This window comes from Notamacropus eugenii, chromosome 3 (genome assembly GCF_028372415.1).
Source record: "Notamacropus eugenii isolate mMacEug1 chromosome 3, mMacEug1.pri_v2, whole genome shotgun sequence".
NCBI classification, from domain to species: Eukaryota; Metazoa; Chordata; class Mammalia; order Diprotodontia; family Macropodidae; genus Notamacropus; species Notamacropus eugenii.
Window position 1 is genome coordinate 96,886,710 of NC_092874.1, and position 15,129 is coordinate 96,901,838.

The window sequence follows — 15,129 nt, forward strand, 5'->3', positions numbered from 1 at the left end:
AAGCTATGCAGTGAGCTTTGCAGAGTTTGGTTTTGTTTGTAAAACGAATTCAAATGTTTTTTCTCCCCATCAGACCTTCTACTTAACAGTTGTTTGTTGCTTAGGCAGATTGCTGAATACTGAATTTGAATTTCATGTTTTTGGTGAAGACAACGCTAAATCAGTCTGTAATCATCACCAGACTGATTTAAAATAAATTCACATGTTGAATCAAAAAAAAAATCAAGAAAAATAGATCTGCTCTTTTGCTTGGAGGAAATGATCTGGGATTTCAAATGAAAACCTGCTCTTGTGCACCACTCAAAAAATCAGAGCATGGGATGGAATCAGGAAGGCAAAAGGATCTGTGGGTTATTTTGCTAACCTTGAAAGCATGGATAACCCTTCAGATCTTTGAACAAGTTTGCTTCATGCACTCTTCATTCTCAAAGTTGAGAAGTTTTGTAATGCCAATTGCATTCCTTCTAAGATTCTATTCCTTTTGGATAAAGCCTCAAGTCACCCCACCCATCTGGATGAGTTTAACAAAAATGTAAAGGTGGTCTTCCTTTCCCAAAACACTACCTTGTTATTATAACTTTTGGATCCGGATGTAGTTGTGAATTCCAAGGCACATTATTTAGGAACTAGATGAGCCCAGGCAAATGCAGCTTTGGATGCAGATAAGGAGAACACATTGAGAGATATCTGAAAGTCTTATAATATTGGCCATGTAATGTGGACTATTGCTTAGGCATGGTTTATTGTTTATCCTTCATTCTTAAAGAAGGCCATGGCATGGGGGAAGTGATGCCATGACATGCAAGTGAAATAGATTTAAAGAAGGGAGGGCTGTGCAAAGTCACTAGCCTCACTTTCTCTTCTAGAGCCATTTGGGTCCAGTGTCAAGATATAGATCAGGTTGACTGGAGATGGCCCTGAATGCAGTGGGAGCCCTAGGCCTTTTTAAGCCAAGGTCTCTAACAGGTCTCAGTTTGACTGAGGCAAAGCCCATTCAGCGAATAAGGTTAGGGAAGAAATGAGACAAAATATACACTCTTTTATCTGGTCAAAATAAAATCCATATTGGAGGGGAAGAGCCTCTGAGAATAGTCTCCAAGTTGATTGTCTCACAGCAGGGTACAGAGCCCAGTTAGGGTGATGAGAACAGTACTTTGTTTGGCTTACTTAGCACTTCCAAGAAAGAGGGATTGTGAGCATGTGAAGAGGTGGAATGGATGGTTTTAGTCTGCAGCACATTGGTTCTCTGGAATAGGCATCATGAGAGTGGAGAAGAAAGGAAGTAGTGAAGGTTTGGGGAGAGGCCATGTGTGTTTAGCTGGTTCTTAAAGGATGAGAATGATGGGAGTGACAGCGAAAAAAAGGGGAAATGCTTCCTGGGGGGATAATGCCCAAAGTGGAGCTATTTATTAGTTCCTAATGGTACACAATGAGTTTTGAATTCTTGCCTTCTCCTGGCTATTGCTAGCTGCCTGTTCACATAGACTTAACATAAGAAATTAGGAAATTCTATGTGTTACTGTAAAATATCAGGCTGCATTCTTCTGAAAGGCATTGCTATTTAGCAAGTAGTGTGATAGACCAGAAAGAACATTAGACATATTGTCAGGAGACTTGGGTTCACCGGATGTCTGAATTCTTTATTGAATGTGTGACCTCTCTTAAACTCTCTTTGTTTAACCAGCTCCCATGGTGGAGACTAGGTAGGAAATGATTCTGGTTGTCAAAAGGATTTCCTGCAGAAAACACCCATAGCAACTGGAAAACAATGGGCAAAATTAACTTTGCAATTTCCCAAAGTAAACTCTCAAGATTTTCAGCCTCCCTTAGGGCATCCTCATAATTTTTCATGTACTTCTGCCCTGAGTCTTTGAACTATGCCTCCTTCTTATCCTCATAGGACTTCTTTTTCTTCGTATAGTCTTCCCATTTCTTATCATCCTGTTCTTTTACCTCTTTCCACTTTTCCTTTTCCTTCTCCAATTCTTCAAACATCTTCTCATATTTCTGTCTGATTTCTTCTCTCTCGTTCTCAAACTGCTCCTTGTAGTGTTGTTGAAGAGCCTCTGTGTCCTTCTGGAGGAGATCTTCCACAGATTTGTATGTATCATTGGTTTAGTGGGTGCCCCCATTAGCTTGCACCATTGTCTCAACCATGGCCATCAGCTCTGAAACCTGGGCATCTCTCTGGGCTCCACTAGCATTATTATTAAATGCACAGTATCTGTGCTCACACTTCTCCAACAACTCCTTGAAATAGGGGTTCTCAATGGTTCTTGTATAATCCCCTGCACTTTGTTTTCCCAGCTCTTCTTTCTGAGTGAAGACAATGATTAGAAATTTCACTGATCCCTCTCCCAGAATACGATAAAGCCATTCAACAGCTGCCTTCTCCTCCTGGGTGAAACGACCCACTTGCAAGACCAGGAGTAGAGCATGTGGTCCTGGAGAGGATAGTGTCGTGAAATGAGACATTTCTTTCAAATTTTCTTTCTCCTCAGTGTCAGTGTCAAAAATGCCTGGAGTAGCAATAACAACAATGTCCCTCCCATTCCATGTGGTCCTGGCTTTCCTACAGATCTTGGTGACTGACCCTCCTGAAGGCCTGAACTCAAATTCTCTCCTGCATAGGAGGGTGTTTCTTGCAGCACTTTTCCCAGCCACTGTTTTCGCCACCAGGATAATCTGAGTTCTGACTCCCTTGAGCCTCCTCTACTGCTGTCTGGGTCTGTAGAAAACAATTAAGAAAGAAGCATGAATGACTGGGTTTTATAGACGATTGTAATAAAGCCCTGCTCAGAAGTTCCAGCATGACAAGGAGGTGACTCTTAGGTTCTTGAAGGTCATGCAGTAGAGCACTAACTGAGAAGGATCCTAGTAATCTGGACAAGCTTTGAACATGGCTATATATTGTCCTGCTGAAATTTACAGATCCTTGTCAGCAGAAGGAAGGCACCCATCCCCATGTGACTGCTTTTGAGAGGTGTTAGGAGGTGACATCTCTTAGATTTATATAACAGCAAATTCCACCCTTCCTCTAGGGCATATAATGAATGAATTATTATTGCTTGTTGAAAAACACATGCATGTATGTACACAGTTTTAGCCACATTATACCCAGCTATATTAAGACTTGAGTTCTTTTCCCATGTTAGGATCTTTGTGTGATGTGGAGGTTTAATCCTTCCTTCCCCAAGGAATTTGAAGGACTATTTCATAGTGAGAATCCCAAAGGAGAAAAGCTATCATTCCCTCTGAACTGTGAGTGCAGATAGAAGAATATATTTTTTCACTTCATCTTGCTTCTTATTTTTTGATTTCTTACCAAATGGCAAATATGAATATATGGTTTTCATGACTTCAGATGTATAATGGGAGTCATACTGCTGCTCTTTTCAATGGTTGGGTAAGGGATGGATGGAGGGTGAGTATTTGGATTCAAAATAAAAAAAGGAATCAAAATGGTACAAATGTAACCAGGAATCATTTAACAAAATAAATAAAAATTAAAAGGAAAGTTTATTTCCCATTCCCTTGAGAGTTTGAATTAGTAATAAATATGTAGAATCTCAGAAAAAAATGGCGAACAAATGTGAGCACCTCTGTAAATTTCTGATTCCTCACTTATGGGAACAACCCAAGGCCATTCTCCATTCACTTGACAGATAATTCCCAAGTTCCCTCCAGGCATTGTCTATTACTCTTTGCTATTGCCTCTAAAACTAGTCAAGAAGGTCCAATTAACTTCATTGATGAGTGTCATCTTGACTTAGATGGCCCGTATCACCTGACATCACAGGTAAGTTCATCTATAGCTCCCTTGTCAACCACTGCTGAATAAATTGGGAAATCATTCAGTTCTTTTTGCTTTTCTCCTCCACCAGTGTCTTTGCTCGTAGATTGTACAACCTAGACCTGGAAACTGAACAAATAACACCTCTGTCCTCATATATCATCAGCCTGGAATCTCTACCTCCCTCTCCACCCACCCACATTAGACTACTGTAACTGAGATCACAGCAGGGACTTTTCATATACAGCAAAGGGAAAATGAAAAGTCATTTTTAGAGTCTCCACGCAACCCCAATTCAGATGCAGATTTGGAGCAGTACAGCTTCCCATTCTGATCTGCAGTCCTCCTGGACCTTGGGAAGCTATATAAGAATAACTTTTAATAAATCAGTTTTGAACATATAAATCTTAATTTCAACAACTCCTTCTCATCTCTAGCCAACTGTGAAAATGTCCTGTAATAGATCTCTTTTGGACATCTAAGTCTCCCATGGATTTTTCTTCCTTTCTCTTCCTAGTATAGATGCTACCTTATCACATAATTAGTGATTGGCAAAGGCCTTTTCCTCCTGGGGTAATCACTGAAATGGATTTGAGGAATTGACCAGATGTCCTCACTTCTAAACCCCCTGAACTCAGAGCCTTCACTCAGGCTTCTGCAGCCAGGGGCCTGATTTCAGAGCCATGGTAAAGAAAGGGTAGGGCAAGATCAGCCAGGGGTTGGTGGGGGTGGGATTGGAACCATGAACAGGGAGGAAGAGGAGTGTATGTTTCTGTGAAAATAAAGGGACTTAGTTGGCAGTAGATTCCATTCTCCTAGTTTCACAATATCCTCTTTCCAAAACACAGTTTGCCTTCCTCTATTAAAATGTTGAGCCACTAGGCAGAAAGAGCCTTGGGCCTAGTCAGAGGGCCCAGGCTGGTGGTGAAGTAGGGGTGGTGTTAAGGAAATATGGTGTCAGTGGATAGAATACATACTCTGGGTTGTAAAAATCCTAGCAAAATTTTAAGTGTGAGGCCCAGTCAGAAGGCCCATGGTGGTGGGGAAGTAATTGGCAGTGTGGGGGGAAAAGGGGAGGGAAATAGGTCTCCAGCAAACAGAAAAAAATAAAGCCCATCTGAACATGTTTAATTCCTGAAAACTGATCAAGCACTAGGATGAAAGGAGAAAAAAAAAGACAAAAATTTATCTCTGTCCTAATTTTACAAATTAGGACAGGTTAATTAGAATTCTTCAAATTCTACCAGATGAAAATGTAGAATAAACCATTTAAGATTGAAAAACTGTTCACAACCTAGAAGTTTTAGTGGGCTTCTCAGTGTGGGCCTGAAAGAGTCATCAAGGTGACATGGCTCCTGAAACATTTGTGGAATGTTAGTTTACTTTAGTAGAATCATAGTAGCCTAGATTTCTTCCCCAGATGTCAGTTCTGTGCCATACAGTGTCTCTAGAGATATGAGGTATTAAGTAAAACCAGGTGCTTCCAAACTGTGTGGAAGCATGAGGGAGGCAGTGTGGGATAATGAGTGATGGGCCAGCCTTGGAGTCAGGAAGACCTGGGTTCATGTCCTATGTCAGGGTGGATGTATCACTGCACTTCCAAAGAATCCCCAAATTGTAGGTGTCTTTACCCTGGGATCCATGAACTTGTAGAGTTGTTTTAAAATATACATATTTTGATATTTGCATTTGAATATAACTCTTTTCTTTTGTGATGCCTTATTTCATTTTATTCTTTAGGAAACATTATGCTGTAATAAGTGTCCATAGGCTTCACAATATTCCTAAGGGATCCAAGACAAAAAAGAGTAAACACTCCTGCTCTTAAGCCACAAATGACTAATGAGTTCCTACTCTGCACAGAAGGAGTTTCCATACCAAGATTTTTCCATGAAAATGTGATGATAGTATAGGTCCACATTAAAAAATAAAAGGCTTAATGTGAGGTCAGCTGTTAAAAAGCTAAGAAAATCTTAACCTATTGAAGGACTACAAGAATTTTATCCTAGGAAGTAACAGCCCCACTGTCCCTCACACTAGTCAGGTCCCATGTTCAGCAGCATGTTCCAGTTTGGGCACCACATTTGCAGAATTTTGGGAGCTAGGAGGAGTGTGTAAGGTTGTGTAAGTCCAAGTCCTTCATTTCACAAATGAGCAAAGTAAGTCTCACAGAGGCTAAATGACATGCCAGAAGTCATGAAGGACAAAAAGAAGTCAGAATTTGACTCGAGGTCCTCTGATTTCTATTCTCTTATTCTCCTTCAGGACTAGCTAGAGTTCATGCTGAGGAGGACAGTGAGGAAGGTGGAAGCTGTGGACAAGATGGCCCTGAAGGAAGAATCCAAGGAATGGAGGATGTTTAGACTAGGGAAGAGAAGCCTAGGATAGAGCATGATCAGTGCCCTCAGGTGTCTAGAGGTATGTCATGAAGAAAAGGAAGAAAAGCATGAAGAAAAAAGTCATTTTGTTTAACTCCGGTGAGCAAAGCTGGTGCGAAAGATGTAGGTTACAAGGAGAATGATTTCAGCTCCATTAAAAAGGAAGACTGTCCTAATAACTGGAGCTGCCCACACCATGGATTGGGCTGGGAGACAGTGAGTTTACCATCTGTGGAAGAGATCACAGTTGTTAGCTACATGGTAAAGGGGATTTGTTCTTCTGGTAGGAGGTTGGACTCTAAAGTTGCTTCTAACTCCCATGATTCTCAGAAGGCCTCAGCTGAGAATGTGACCAGCATCAGCTACACCATGAGAAACTGCTCCTTTCCTGTCAGCAGAAAGCCTGACTAAAACATTTTAATGAGAGTCAAAGATGATGGGGAAATTGTACTGCTTTGAGTTTTACAAAGTGCTTTACAAATATTGTGGCCATGGATCCTCACAGTAGTTCTGGAAGATAGGTGTTATTATGAGCTCCATTTTTCAGCTGAAATACTGAGGCAGACTGAGGTTGAGTCTTGCCCAGGGGAACACATATAAGATGGGTCTGAAGCTAGATTTTTTAATAAGACTTTTCTTCTCCAGGGCCAGCTCTCTATTCACTGCAGCACACAACTGCCTCTGGGAAAACCTGTGTAGGTGCCCAGAGCCCTGTGCACTGGACAGGGGAATGTTGTAATGGGAGTAATCCCATTGCTCCAAAGAGCTAACTCTACATGTGGAGAAGAGACAGATGTCTCAGACTCCACAAGGAAATGTTGTAGAGATGAGGTTTGATACAGTCAGAGATCAGTAAAGGTGAGGATCCATGACTCCTCTCAACTCTAGAGTATTTGTATTATACTGAGGAGTGGCTTGAAATTCTCAAATAAAGCAATTGAAGATGACTTTCATTTTAAAAATAAATCTATGTCACAGATCGCATTTTGACACCTGGAATAACAATCATAGCTCAAGACAATGTGGGGAATTCCTGTCACCTGGGTCCGATTTTCAATGCTAACAAATTTAGACACTTAAGAATTTGAATTGGTAGATACATTATCTATCTGACATTCTCCTGGGAGGGGGAGAAGTGGAATTTGATTGATCAGAGGTGCCGTCCCACAATAAATGGATCCTTAGAAATAACAAGTCTCTCAGAAGGATGTAGGTGCTATTGTTATCATTCCCATTCTGTAGATGAGGAAACTAAGGTAAACAGGGTTAAGGGACTTGTCCAGGGCCTCACAGCAAGGACATGCCTAAGCCTGGATTTGAACCTAAGACTTCCTGATTTCAGGTCCAGTCCATTTAGATCTCTTCATTGCACTGCCTAGTTGCACAGTTCTAGCTGGCTCCTGGGAGGTGGCTCAGGAAGGCAGTAAATGGGATAGAATTAAATGACTTTATGAAGATACTTGTTGTTTAGTGGTTTCTGTGTCTTCCTGAACTCATGGACCATAGGTGTGTATGGGGTTTTCTTGGCAAACATACTGATATGATTGCATTTTCCTTTTCCAGTGGATCCTGTTGTCAGGCAATCAGAAGTTAAGTGACTGTCAGCCCAGGATCCTACATCTAGGAAGTATCTGAGGCTGAATTTGAACTCAGGTCTTCCTGACTTTAGACCCAGTGCTCTGTCTACTGAGGCACCACCTGATTCTCTTCTAGATGCTGGTAAAGATAAAAAATCAATGTATATTCAAACAACCTGTAGCTCTCCCCCTTCCCAGAGGAAAGTGATGGGACTGCATAACCTTACACCTATCCCCCAATCTCTCATTCTGATTCACCAGGTCTTCTTTTCTCCTTCAAGGCTGCTTTTCAACTTTATTTTCACCAGATTGTTTAACGTGTGTGTGAGCGTGTGTGTGTGTGACAATATTCCCTCCCCTCCTCCCAACACTGTGTCTGATTTAACTAAGGCTCTAACCCCCTCTCTGGTTTGGTTCAATCTTTCAAAGATTACTTCTCTTTCTGACCTCCACCCTTCCAGGGTGAATGAGCCCCTCCTTACCCAGACCTCTTCAGACATCTCTCATCACTCCTGGCTAGGATTTGCCATCACTTAGCATCTCCCATCAGAACAAAGGGATACAGGCAGGTTCTAACTTGGAGAAAAAAGGTGAGACTCTAATCGTTGAGGCTTTGTCTGATGCTGACTTTCTTACACTGATCGTTTTTTACCTATGAAGAACTCTTTCTAACACTGCCCTCTTCTGACACCTGGAACAAGGCCTCGCATCCAAGAGGATGCATTCAGGGATGAAGGTACCTGAGTCAAGATCTGGGATTTCCATTGAGGTCTTCCAGGTTTTGCTGCTTGAATTGAAATCTAGGGCAGTTATCAGCAAACTCACTTTCAAGCAGGCTCCAACCATAAATGCCCCATTGCTCAGTGTCCAAGCTCTCCCAATCTCTTTTAGACTGGAATTCTGCAGAAGGTAGTGTCTGAAAAGATATCATTCTTGTATGGTGGCCATAAAGGAGCCAGACACCATAGACTGAGTTGCTTAGTTTAAACAGAATCTTATTAAAGAGCTAGGTCAGATGGCAGAGGTAGAGCCAGAGAGTAACCAGGACTAGTTCATGTGAAGGGGACAAGAACTTATGTGGTTGCAGAGCACTCTACAAATATTACCTCCTTTGGTCCTCAGAACAACCCTGGGAGGTAAGTGCTGTTATCATGCCCATTTGACAGTTGAGAAAACTGAGGTGAACTGAGGGCAAATGATTTGCCTGGGGTCACACTGCTAGGTAGTGTCTGAGATTGAATTTGAACTCAGATCTTCTTGACCCCAGGTAGTCCCTGCCCTATAGTCACTGTACCACCCAATTGCTTCTGGTGTGAGGGAAGATACAATGACTGAGTTGGGTTCACTTTAAGAGGGCAAGGAGACTGTCTTTGGTGGAATCAGTCTTGATTCCTGATCTTGGAGGGGAATGGAGTGGAATGGAGGAATCGGTAATTGAAGGCCTGTTTGGCATCTGAACTGCAGCTGCTGCCTTTGAAAGATCAGTACCATATGATTCCAAGGGACTATCAACCTGCTTCTGACAAGCAAACTGATGAACATGACCTTCTTCCCCTACCTCCAAGCAAGAGATTTGCCTTAGCACTAAGGGATTCTGCTTCAGGATGTGGCTTTGTGATGTCAATGATGAGCCTCCTGGGGAAGCTACAATCCAAGCCCTGACAGCAGGGTCTTCTTCTTTACAATTCCTGCTGGGCCATTGTTTCTCAGCAGGCCACTCATTTGACTGCAGAGCAGGTTGGAGAGTGGGACCACTCTCATTACGTTCCCTAGGCTCTTCCTCTCCTGTCCTATCCTTGGGCAGCTGGCACTGTTGAATGCTGGAATGGCCTTTAAAACATCACTTCCATCATCATCCCCATGACAGCATTATGTGTCCCAGCTTTGAGAAGCTGCATCTTTGATGAATCAGCACTGTACTAAGTAGGGGGCAGCCTCTGCTCCCTAGCAGCTCTTTAGAATTGGCCTCAGGGAACTCCACTTCTTCTAGACAGATGCAACCTTTATACAGTTAGGCCTAGGTGACCTCCTGCAGCCTTCCCTTATTCCACAGCCTGTAGCTGTGGGCCTTGAGTTTTCTGCTCTCTAAGAAGGATCTGACAACCCAGAAAAGTGTCTACCCTTCTATCTCTATTTTATTTGCCTTAGCATTAAAAATAAATGCACTTCCTCAATTGAGGAATTTGAGTCCTTCCTCCCCTCTGTGTAATTCCAGCAAAAAAAAGAAGTGTTTATATTTCTGAAAGAAATAATCCCAGAGGGCATAATGTCTTAACTCTTGTTAACACATTGATACCTAATCATCTGTGATTCTCTCCAGTGATTACCTGCTCTGGTCTGAGGGTGGAGGAGCTGAAGCCTTCCTCTCTTTCATCTACAAAGCCCCATTTACAAAGGCAGAGGCAGACTGGGGAGATAGAGAGCTGGCTGAGCAGTCAGCTGGGGCTGGGTCCAAGGGTTGCCTTCCTGACATTTAGCCACCTCCTCCAGGCCATGTCCTGGCCTCATTCCCTTCTCATCTGTACATGCTTATGTGTCAGGACTGGCCTGCCAAGAGCTGCTGCTGAGCCTCTGGTTCCCCCTCCCCCCACCTAGAAGAAGTGGTAGACTGAGATTTTAAATCCCTCAGTGCTTTAACTCATTGTTTAATCTGTCCTAGGAAAGAGTTCTGGGTTTGTTGTTCATCCTCCTTTCTCAAAGAGGACCGATGGCATCATGAGGGAGTGTCTTGGCATTGTTTAGCACTGACCACCTTCTCCTTGTATTTTTTTTTACTGTATCAATGATTCTCACTGGGGTTAGAGAATTCCTAGTGAGGAAACTTCTTTTCCCAGTGCGTCAGTCCCTGCTCTGCAATTTATAGCTTGAGCACATTTCTTGGGGTCACATAGTCAGTACGTGGCAGAGAGGGTCTGGTGTCCCTTCTGTCCTATCTCTGAGGCCAGCTCTCCACCCACCATTCCACATTGCCTTTCATTTTCTTCTTTTGGGTAAGGCTCCATGTGAAATGACACTCATTACTTATACACAGTATAAGGTTCTAAGACCAAAACACACAGATTTGTGACAAGTAACTAAGTTTGTTAAACTTTTATAACATTGAAGGAAGCATAGGACTAAGAATCTATCTTCCTTTTCAATTTCAGGGTTTAAGAGGAATGTCCTAGACTATGTGGCAGAATCATTTCTCTGTCAGTCTGATGTAATTTTTATATAAGAAGCCTTGTTAGAGTCCCACTTGGGGTTCAGGAGTTCTTTGAGGCCTGAACCTATGCTTGAGCATAGTAATAAAAGCTTGGTTTTTACCTGTACAATATCTGCCTTGTGATAAATATGTATTTGACTGCAACCACCCACAACAGAAACTTAGAAAGGAGATATTTGTCCCACAACTCATCACAATCCTATGAAGACTTCTGAAATTAGAGTTGGTTTGCAATGCCACATTTGCATTTTGCTTTACTTTTGGATACATGTAAAACCAGCCTATAGCGAATGGCCATCTGGAAATAAACCTTGCCCATATGAACTGCTAACTCGTACAAACAATTGCACCAGCCAGGTCATCAGTAATAAAGTGCGACCTTTTCAGGATGGAGGAAAGGCAACCAAGCAAACTTCTTTTCCTCATGTGTCACCCTTACTCTTCCGGAAATTCTGTCCTTGTTAGGTCATTCTTTTGGTTTAAACACTGCCTCCTCCCTGAGAACCTCTTTTAGAGGACAAATGATTTATCAGCAGGATGGATAATACCCTGCAGCACTAATACTTTTGTAGGAGTTACCTGTCAGTGTTTTAGATGACTGTACTCTCTGACAGAAGAAATGGGGCAGCATTGGGACTCTGGGTTCCTGGTGCAGAAGGGATACTTTCTTGGCCAAAGGTCATGGAGAAAAGTACAGGAGGGGGAGCTCAGAGTCACTGAAGATTAACTAATTACTCAGATATCATTTTCACTGGGACAGTGACCCTGCTGGGGAGAGGACACTGTGTAGTCACAGAATTCACAGAGAGAAGATGTAAAAGTCATCTTCATGCAAAATTGGCCTGGGGTGGGTAAGAAAGGAGGCCTCCAAGGTCAGTGTCAGGAGCAGAGCCAGCTCTGGCTCCCATCCTACCCCTAACCTGCCTGGGGGCTCCTGACCATTCTTCTCTGCTCTTCTCCCTCCTGCCCCCCACAGTTCTTAGATAGGACAAATAGGGCCATCTAGTCCCACACAGTTGCTTCTGCAGGGACCTTCCAGCTCCATGACAGAGCTCCCCTGTCATTTCAGGGGTTCTGTGTGGGTATCACAGTGACCAAACTTGGGTACTCTTAGCTAGCTCCCTGCAAAAGGTAGCAAACTGTGAAGTGAGCTCAGTTTGTCTTTGAGATGCCATTGCCCCCTGTTCCTTCCCCTTCCTTTTCTCCAGTGCACTGTTTGGATCATCCAGGGACCTAATATTCTCCTTGGCTGCAGAGAGATTTCCATAATGTAATGGTATTCCATTATGTTCAGAATTAAGAATTATCCTTTCTTTTTTCAATTTTCAATTTTGGAATCAAGCATGCATTTCCATAACGAAGTATAATAAAGATGATTGCACATGAGACTACATATCAATTTCATGTTTGTATGTGGGGAGGGGAGGATGGAGAGAAATGGCCAGATCATCCACCAGGAAGGTCAGAGGAAGGAAGCCTGTATGCTCACAAGTAACTCAAACCTCAATCCATAATGACACTGACCTGACTGTATGGGCAGGAGACTGATTTGTTCCTTCCTTCAGATTTGCTGATCCAGTGCTGATTTCATCTTCTCTCACCCACCACCCCTCAAGTACATCCCTCACTAACAAATTTGGCCAAGTGTGAAAGGACAGTCATCCACCTGAGAAGAGATTGTGCTGTAGGAGCCAACCCTGGGGCTCTTACAGGGAGTGGGTACTCAGACACACATATACTTCACCCCAACTCAACAGGAACCAAAGCTAAGATTTTAAGCATGCAGAGAAAAAATAAAGGGCCAAGTCTTCCACCTGGAGGGAACAGGAAGCCCACCCTTCCGAAGAGGTGCCACCAAACTCTCACTTGGACAATCTGGGCCCTCTGGGTTTACCAAAATGAACAGCTTCCTCCCTCCTCCTTACAGAACCGAAATTTGGATTAAGTTTTAGTACAGAGTGTGCCTGGAGGATGTGTGTGTATACATAACAGGAAGGAGATGGAAAATGAAAGTTGGCACACCCAGGGGCTGCTCATTTCCTGAAAATGGGGAGATTTAGAGAAAGAGAAATTCAAGGTTTCCTAACTGGGTGTGCTCTTACCTGCTGGATTCTTTTGAGCCAGTAGGTCTCTAAGCTGAAGAACCATGAAAAATAGGTCTTTTTGTTATTTGTTTTTTTAAACTGGGCACAAACCACTCCTCTGGACTAAGGTAACCAACTGTTAATTATTAGGTTTGTGGATCAGTTTGCCCTTTGCTCACTTTCTATCTATCTCTCTGCCCCCCTTGGTACCCACCTCCCCACCTGCCATTTTCCTGCTTCCTCACTAGTCCATTATTTTCTTTTTTTTGTCTGTTTTTTTTTATTTCAAAAAAAGTTCATGATTCATTGAGAAGTCATACAAGATGGTTTTCCAAATCAAAATCATAATCTTTACAATTTCTGTAACAATAAAATAGAAAGTGTTTTTCTTTTTTTCTGTTTGGCACCTACACTTGAAGATTCATTTTTACCAAAAAGAAAAGACTGCTAACTTTTGTCTTAAAAAAAAAAAACCCCAACATATTATTCTCCCTTCTGGTAAATTTGCATTATTGCTTAACTCATGGCAGCAGCAACTAGGACACCGACACTTAACCATTTTATTCCCATCATTAAAAATTTCTTTCTGAATGTTCTTATGTCTATCAGAGGAAAACAATATGAAAAACTGCAACCAGAGAGAACATGACAGTGGCCTACTTTCACTCTTCCCACTATTTTTCTGATTTAAATTTAGAATTACTGAGTAATTCTGTGAGAGGTAGCAAAATGTCTGGCACTGGTTCTGACTTCATGATTTTAGATTACAACTTTGTTGGGGTCCCCTAGACCATTATAAGGATCTCTAAACCTGACCCAAGGCTCTTGTCCAGCAAGAGGCCTTGATCTAGTGAGTAATGAAATGAGGCGGGAGTCAAGTTGGTGAGAGCTCCGTTTATTCCAGCTAGCTCACATGCATATATAGTCTTAATTACGTGAACATTCCTAAGCCTATACCTTGAACCTATCACCTAACACTATTCCTTATATGGGTGTCTTCTCCACTGGACATTCGGAGCTGAACAAAGAACTGCCACGTTGCAAACTAAGACAAGACCCTTCCTCCTGAAATCCATCTAGCGCTACTGACAAGCCCCCAGGTTATCTAGGCAGGCTCTCAGTGTGGCGTCCTGCAATGGACAGGGGTCAGCTCTAACTCGTCCTGTTACAACTCCCCCTTTATGTTTTGGTACAGTTGTTGTTTCGTAGCCAACATGGTATGCTTAGCGGAGAAGAGGGATTTACGAATTGTTAACAATATCCATTTTCATAATATTGGTATAATAGCAACTAATATAAGCAATGTTAGTACTCCTGATCCTAATGAAATTAGCCAGGTTTTTAGTGAGTGCCAGGGATCAGCATGTTGGAAAAAAATTTAAGATATTTTGAGCAGTTTTATGTGGAAGTAGGTCTTCGTGGGAAGCCTGATTGATATAGTCTGCCAATTGAATCAATCGTTGGAGCTCTGAGGCCATATTATCACTGATTACACCTTGTAATTGAACCCGAATCTTTTCCCATGCTATTTCAGTTGCATTATATTGTTTTGGAGTAAGACAAAAGGTATTATACCTATAATCACATTGTAACTTTGCTTGTAATTCTAGATATGCAACTTCATTTCCCAAGAACAGTACTGCTTTCTGTAAAGCACGAATAGCATTGTAAAATTCCTTATCCATTTGAGCCTGATGTTGAAAACCTTCTGAGACATTGTGCATGAGATCATGAAGAGCATTTGCTTCTTGGACACTGTTCTGTGTGTTAGAGACAGACATTGCGAGAGCAGTAGAACTAACAATTAGCTCATTAGTTGAGGTTGTACCTCAAACTACACATGAGACATCTTTTGAATCGCATCAAACTTGTTATCTTTTGATCTAATACTGACATAATATTGTCAGCTGGAGTGCGATACCATCCTTGTGTTTTCACTACTGTGAGTGCATACTTTGGCCTAGCAATGATGTAAAGCCTTCCTTTATCAAATTGTGGCCCTATGCATTCATGTACCGAACAATTTGGACAAGTTAAATTGAATATCCCTGTCATATTCAAGTGTGGCACGAGTGTAGACTGACTTGCATGA

The 15,129-nt window shown here is 42.2% G+C and overlaps 1 pseudogene; it reads right to left on the reverse strand.

Moving 5' to 3' along the window:
* Positions 1-1,779: 1,779 nt before the first annotated feature.
* On the reverse strand, positions 1,780-3,809 carry LOC140531030 (GTPase IMAP family member 4-like; annotated as a pseudogene).
* Between the last annotated feature and the right edge of the window lie 11,320 nt (positions 3,810-15,129).